This window comes from Octopus bimaculoides, chromosome 7, assembly GCF_046866305.1.
Source record: "Octopus bimaculoides isolate indiv1 chromosome 7, ASM4686630v1, whole genome shotgun sequence".
Lineage (NCBI taxonomy): Eukaryota > Metazoa > Mollusca > Cephalopoda > Octopoda > Octopodidae > Octopus > Octopus bimaculoides.
The window spans coordinates 94,678,579-94,686,078 of NC_142934.1; positions in this window are offsets into that span (position 1 = coordinate 94,678,579).

Below are 7,500 nucleotides of genomic sequence, written 5' to 3' on the forward strand. Positions count from 1 at the left end.
TAATATATATATATATATATATATATATATATATATATAGAGAGAGAGAGAGAGAGAGAGAGAGAGAGAAAGAGAAAGAGAGAGGGAGAGAGAGAGGGAGATAGGAGAGACACACACACATACAGAGAGAGAATATCATCCGTATATACAGATCTAGATATATATTTATATATATATATATATACATATACAAACACATGTATATATATATATATATATAGAGAGAGAGAGAGAGAGAGAAACATATATATCTCTATGTTTGTATATGTATATGTACGTATGTATGCATGCATGTATATATGTATGTATGTAGGTATGCAAGAATGTAGTTAGCGTTAGGTAGGTATGTGTTAAGAGAGAAAAAGAAGAGATAATTTGAGAGGCACAGATTGATGCATAGACGTACATATATTATATGCGTTATATTCATGAGCACAAAATAATTCAATATAAGTTTTTCTAAATATGTAATTCAATATATCTCCCTCTAAATATATAAATATCAAATTATATATATCTGTAAATTATACAGATTGCTTTATTTCATCTATTCAATAGATATTTGAGGTCAATTAAAAGGCCATAAATACAAAATAGAAAAAAGGAAAACTTCTCAACTAAAGAATCATGGAAACTAACAAAGCTTCAAATATAAATGTTATTCTGAATCATAAAATATTGGTCATCTTTTCAGATGAAAGTTTTATTAAAAACGATACTCGGTAAATTAAGTTAGGTTCTTGTACAGGAAATACAAATACACAAAGAAATGAATGTGAAAAGTTTATAAGTATAACGAAAAGTTTCTTGTGCTGTTGTAATGATTTGGAAATGGAAATGTTTGATGTTGATGTAATATGGGGAACGTCTGATGAGAGTGCGAGGAAGGTCCTGTCTCCGTCTTTCCTCTATTTTCGAATTATAATCTGCGTTCATAAATATCCATTGCAGACGTTTGGCCTATCACTAGCTCAGAGCAAATAATTTAATGCCAATTAAGCAAGATATAGAAAATTGATAAAATTGACCAAAATATGCAGCTGAATACTTAAAATTGATTTACTTCTCTTCTAAGTATTATTGGATATTGCTTTCTTAACTTTCTGTTCATGGAGTGAAAAGTCGTCCTATGGTAGATGTCACTTAACAAACTATCCATCATCGCTTAGAAAATATGATATCAGTCTGTGAAAATACATGATGCTAAATAGATATTTATAAATAAGCAATAACAGTTGGACCAAACGATATATTTTCACAAAATCTTAAAGAAACTGGATACAAATTATCTTGGCTTCCGTTACGGCGGTCATAGTATCTAATATATAGCACAACATTTATTGTCGCGCTATATATTAGTTCATTTCTTAGAGAGTTTTTGTTGTTCTGCATGTCAGCTCAAATGGCTGCCGATGAACTTCCTGGATGAAAATTCTTTAGTACCTTTATCTGGGATGGTCAGCGTTTTGTAGCAACACCAGTCTGTCTAAAGATTTAGCGTTTCTCTTCTTTGGAAATAATAATATCATTAATATCAGCACCTTTTCAAAGAAATTTTCGAAGAGGACAACAATTGTAATGAATCGAGTGCTAATAAGCTTTAATTCTTTCACAATTTGCACAAAAAACAATGTCGATGAGAAAAATGTTAGCATCATATTTATAAGCTGCACCATATATTCTCCACAATATTTTGCGATATACCTGTAGAAGTAAATGCGATGCAACATTTAAGCAGTGTTAATGCTCAAATATATTGCAACAAAGAACGCCAAAATGTCTGTGAAAACTATCAATGCCACCTTAACTTAAACTAAACCTATCACAAACGAAATGCTATGTACGCCACGAAAACTACCGCTTGCATAAATATACACAAGACAATCACACCGAGGCACTCAGAGATATACATATACATACGTACATACATACATACATGTGTGTGTGTGTGTGTGTGTGTGTGTGTGTGTATGTGTGTGTGTGGGGGGTGAGTGTGTGTCTATGTGTGTAAAGAGACACTAGCACATAGCCTCATACAAAGGACTCTCCAACTACGACACTGGTAATGCGTTGCCATTGACGAAATTGAAGAGAAAGTCAATACAACAACGACTGCAACCATTTCTGAAACAACGCATATATATTAGTCTCTCCCTATCACCCTACACAACACATCTCTAACACCAGAATATTTATTTATATAAGGTTCTGTGGGTTCACTTCATATCTTCCTTCATAGTTTACACGTTCTGCATCTTCTTTCCTTTATAATAATCTATATGAAAGAAAAAATGGCATTTTCAGATTCATAACAGTCTTTATTTGCAACTGAGAACTGAATACTGTCAATTGAATTGGTGCCAGATCAGATTGAAGATATTTGGGGAATTTTGCCAATTCTACAAGAATAATGAACGGTTCTATTCAACACTAAAGTTACGAGAGAGCCACATTTTAACATTTAGATTTACATCAATATAACTAAATGTTTTTATGCTAGAGAATATGTGTTATAACTCGCAAACATACAATTAGCATGAACATATATACAGTCACACACAAACACAGACATCCACAAAAGCTTGCACATATATGATCATATGAAAATATACTTGTGTTTACTTAGACATAAACATTCATTCCTGCGTGTGTGTATGTGTGTGTGTGTCTGTATAAATAGATATATAGAGAGATATATAGTATACAAGTGTATATTACTAAAAAAATTATATCTTCGCATATGGCAAATATATAATCATTTCCAAGCAAGCGCTCACATACATGCATAAGTAGATGCATGCATATATATGTATATATATATATATATATATATATATATATATATATATATATATATATATATATATATATATATATATATATATATATATATATATATATATATACATCCCTTGTTGACGACATGTATGTATAACCAGTCGAGTGAAGGTGAAATAATTTATGTATTTTTAGGGTTGGATATATATATATATATATATATGAGCTAAAAACTAATTTTTCAGTGACAAAATAAACTCATAATCGTCTAACATTATTTGGTATATACTGAAAACTATTCTGGATGTCTACACGTTAGTGAAAAAAACCCCATCTCGTTGAATTAACGAAAGGATAATCACTAACTGATATACTGTGTATAACTTATTCACATATATCCTTCATATGAAGTTGCCTCCTCCTAAAGATAGTATAACCATATTAAATGTAAGCATGATAGACAACCTTTAAGAAATACTAGAATATAATAGCGGGCAGCTTTTATAATCATTGCATTTGACCGATTGAATATTTAGCTGAAGGCGGGAATATTGCAGCAAAATTTCCCCCTCATTTTCCTCCTCATTGGATTGTAATTATACCTTTTATGTATGTATAGATGTGAGCAGTGAATTGCTCCTTAGTTGGATCTGTGGAGGCAAAAACGAACAGTCTTTCATATTCTGAAGTGAGGGTAGCAAGCTGGCCCAAAGTAACTACAAAAGTTCATTCGCTGGAGACCGTGTGAAAGGTAGGGTCTGGGCCGAGCACCGAAACAGTACAACATAAATAAGTGTGCGTTCCTGAGAACAATGAATATAAGATATGGGATTTTACAATCCAATGAGGCTCTCTAATCGATGCTGACATTGTTGCGGTGGATCAAAAGAAAGCAGAAACCAAGATCATAGATATTGCCATAACTGGAGAGGCTCGCGTAGATGACAAAGAACTGGACATGCTGGAGAAATACTGTCCAATAAGAGACAAACTGGCAATAATGTGGGCAATGCAGGGTTCTAAGGGGGGGGGGGGGTACTAAGCACTTGAAAGACTTCTGCAAACTTGTGGATAGCTAAGGTTGCAAATAGCAAACCACTCTCGACATAATTCCTGCCAGGAATAAGACTGGACTTGAGCCAAATCAAAATAATAATAATAATGATGATGATGATGATGATGATGATGATGATGATGATAATAATAATAATAATGATAATAATAATAATAATAATAATAATAATAATAATAATAATAATGAGAAGAAGAAGACGAAGAAGAAGAAGAAGACGAAGAAGAAGAAGAAGAAGAAGAAGAAGAAGAAGAAGAAGAAGAAGAAGAAGAAGAAGAAGAAGAAGAAGAAGAAGAAGAAGAAGAAGAAGAAGAAGAAGAACAGCAGCAACAACAAACAGCAAGGAGTAAAAGAAGAAGAAACTCTTGGTGAATTAGAACTAATATTCTTTTGTCGATAAATAAAATTGCTTGAGTTTTCTGTAATTGATAATGATTTTCATTTTCGTTTTTAATGATCACCTCACAACCATTATTATGAATATGCTAACCTTTTCGATACAATTGCACCAGTTTCAAGTGAAGTTGTTTTTTTTTTTATGTTTCAGCTCTGTACGCTACGTAATCTAGGAGTTCGTCAAACAGACTATAAATGGATAACCAGTATGAATTGTGCTTTTAATGTGGAGATGACTCAATAAAGATATTGATTGCGATGCTCAGACATATTCTAGGTACAATAATAGACAAAAATAATTAATATTATACAACTAAATAATCTAAGTCATTTCTGTCTTCACAGATTCTTTGAAATATTCTTGAATATACCCTGAATATACCTTGAATATACCCTGAGTGTAAACTTCATTACGAATAAGTTCCATTCTTAAGAGTGTCTCCTGACACTTGTAAAATTTATACAAATGAAAAATAAATACTCCTGTATACATTCCATAAGATCTAGTGACGGCAGAAGGACGACTGGAATTATGTTTTTCCATTTAATATCCGCTTCGGGTGGACCGAGGGAGACGTTATGAATTATTTGTTAATTAACACATTCTAAAGTATTTTATCTTAAGTTCGGTGCCTTGAATAAAGTGTTTCTCTATTATATACTTTATATTGTATTAGATTTGATAGAGAGCTGGAGCGTATAGATCGATAGGAGTACTCGAAATCTATGAATTGTAACCTGTCATTTCCAAAGTGTTATGCCTGCTATGAGAATGCACTTAAAGATAAATGTTAAAGTTCAAGTCAATCAATATTATTACCCTCTGGTAATATGTTCACCGGGTGTAAAGAGAAAAGCCAATATAAATTTTGAAGCCGATGCTTTAAATTGCAGAACAGTGTTGAAATCTCCCTGTTGGCATTTGGGTACACAAAGGAGAGATATACGTAATCAACGCGTGTATTGATCATTTGAATATGTAAAAGAAAATCAAGTACCATTGCGACAATCTACTGCATTACAGAACTAAATCTTAGAGCTGACACCGCCAAGAACAGATTATTAGTCAAAACTTCAATGGTTTCGTAAACTTATGAATTTGATTAAAGACAAAACTGTATAAACGAAAAACGAGAAAGTAGTTTTGCAATGGATAACATATATATAAGACATATAAGCAATAAACTTGGTTTCCTTTAAATTCAGAAGGACCTCAACGAGCATAACTTTGACCAATGACGTTCCCTTCCAGACCATATTTCCATATTTCTTGCATTTTAATATGATAGGATTACGATTTGAGGAAAATGTAGGATTTATTTCTAATTTGTCAGACGGCTACATGTGAGCTCTCTTACTACTACCTGTTGGAAGTATGATGTTCTTGTTGAAGTTGTTGCTTCCGTTTATTTTTTCTTAACGTAGATCGATCCAATCCATCATTGAAAGTCTTTCCAACGTCATATTGCCATCCTTTAATAAATATATTTATCGAGGACTACATAGTCTGAAACCTTGAAATTAGATAGAATACGGTATTGGCTCGTAATTCGTGTTACAAAAGAAGCAACAACCAATAACATAAACAGAAGCACACACGTTGCACTTGTAGATTAAATGAACCGAATGTACAATTGTTATAGTATGGCTGGATATTTCATAACACTATTTCTTATAAGATAACACATGTGCCGTATCCAACTGGAAAGTAAGTAGAATATATTGCAAATACATAAGGATCAATGTAAATAACAAATCATCATCCAGATCCAGAAAGCTTAGCAGACTCAGCTAATCAATGCAATAATCAAGCTAACATACACGTAAATTCAATGGAAACATGAAAAGCTTTAAACATCATAATTGAAACAGTTAGAGCGTGCGTACGTTAGTGATAATATCTCGTTTGTAAGAATAGACAATTCTAACGAAACCATTTGGATATATTCTAATTCAAAACGAAAATCGAAACCGCAGTATTAATTTCTAGTTGATAAAAATACAATCGTATATAGGAAATATATTTCATTATCTATAACGGCTTTGTTAATGACAAATCTCAAACAATGGAGTGCAGCACACCTGCAGAAACATAGGAGGACAGTAAAGAAATTTTGAAATGCTAACATATTGCAAGAACGGTGATAAAGACGTTAAAACTACAAGTAGGGAATGTGAAATATGAAGTAGTTTGCAGATGTTGTCAAAAGGCTAGCACTTTCAGTGGGGATGTGTGGGTAAATCGATCACATTGATCCCCCACTGCTCAACTGGTAAGTCTTTTATCGACCCAAAATCATGAAAAGCAAGACCGTCCTCGCAGGAATATGAAGTCAGGATATAAAGATGAATGAAATGCTTCGAAGCATTTGTCCGGTGTGTTAGTGATTCAATGATGTAGATAATAGTTCTTTCTACTGGAAGCACACGGCCTCGAATTTAGGGGTAGGGATAAAGTCGATTACATCGACCCCAGTGCGTAACTGGTACTTATTTAATCAACCCCGATAGGATGAATGGCAAAGTTGACCTCGGCAGTATTTGAACTCAGAACATAGCAGCAGACAAAATACCGCTTTGATGTAGATAATATTATGAAGAGGGAATGCTAGAAAGTGGAGGCACAGGGAAAAATGAAGCAACTTTGCTTTCGAAATTCAAGTTTTGGAGATAATATGAATTTTTTGGTACAAAAATTTGAATAAGCAGCACAATGAGAAAAACACTCACAACATATACATACACTCGAGTACACACTCGCATACTCACAGACACACACACACACACACATACACACACACACGCACACACACACACACACACACACACACACCAACAGAAACATCCATAAATATAAACGCGTGTGGGTATACGTATAATAAATTGCAAAATAAACTTTAAGCAAGAAAAACAGAAACTATATATTAATACATAAATAAGAGACTAAACACAAATATACACGTGACTCCACTATGTTTGTACAGAACACAACACTCTGTGTGTGTGTGTGTGTGTGTGTGTGTGTGTGTGTGTGAGTGTGTGTGTGTGTGAGCGTGTGTGCGTGTGTTTGTAGTAGCCGAATTTATCATCTACCCCAAAGTCAGTACAGAGATAGAGCCAAGAGTCTGTATTTTACGTTGATTTGTTATTTAGAAATAAAATACTCTGTCACGGAAGAATCTTTGATCTGTGAAATTTGAATACAAAAGCAATTATTTATATCTCATATTTACCAAGATATATTTCCAATGTTT